The sequence below is a fragment of the Triticum dicoccoides genome, chromosome 2B (assembly GCF_002162155.2).
Source record: "Triticum dicoccoides isolate Atlit2015 ecotype Zavitan chromosome 2B, WEW_v2.0, whole genome shotgun sequence".
In the NCBI taxonomy this organism is placed as follows: domain Eukaryota; kingdom Viridiplantae; phylum Streptophyta; class Magnoliopsida; order Poales; family Poaceae; genus Triticum; species Triticum dicoccoides.
In genome coordinates, this window is record NC_041383.1 from 122477357 (window position 1) to 122478288 (window position 932).

Sequence of the window (932 nt, forward strand, 5' to 3'; positions counted from 1 at the left end):
AAAATAAAAATAGCAACAATAAGTATTTTGTTGTAAGTAGAAACAACATAAAATGAATAAAGCAACAAAGAAAACAAAAAAAGTGTTTTCAAATTTGAAAACTAATGGCACTAACAGAAAGTTTATAATTTTTCTAAAACTAAAAGCAAAAAGAATTAAAAAATAAAGAAAAAACAAAAGAAAATAAATAATGCAGAAAACAAAACAAAAAACTGGAAAAAAATAAATATAGCAATAATAAGTATTTTGTTGTAAATAGAAACAAAATAAACTAAATAAAGGAACACATAAAACAAAAAAACAAAAAAAGTGCCACCTACTGGGCCCCCACGGCCTGAATACGACTAGAAACCCTACCATGGGCCAGGATTTAGGCCCGCAGGAGGCCCAGTAGGCCCACAGGCACAGATTGCAGGGTTAGGCCCGAAAGCCTGCTTAAGAGAGGAGCTCGAGAGGGAAGGCGCACCGCACCTTATAAACAGGTGCGCCTCCCTCTCAACTAGCGAGGTGGGACTAAATATTAGGTTCGGGGCAGCACAGGCCTTTGGTCCCGGTTGGTGGCACCAACCGGGGCTAAAGGGGTGCATTAGTCCCGGTTGATGCTACGACCCGGGACTAATGCCCCCCTTTAGTCCCAGTTGGTGCCACCAACCCGGACCAAAGGCCGCCGCTTCCCGCCCTTTGGGCTGCTGAAAATTGGCCTTTGGTCCCGGTTGGTGGCACCAACCGGGACTAAAGGGGGGCATTAGTCCCGGGTCGTAGCACCAACCGGGACCAAAGCCTTTTCTATATAAGCAAAGACTTGGCGTTTTTTCAGATTTCATCGCCAGTTCCCCGCCCCGACGACGCCGCCAGGCTGCCCGTGCTCACCGTCGCCGTCGCCCCGCGCCCCTGCCCCGTGCTCGCCGTCGCCGTCGCCCCGCACCCCTGCC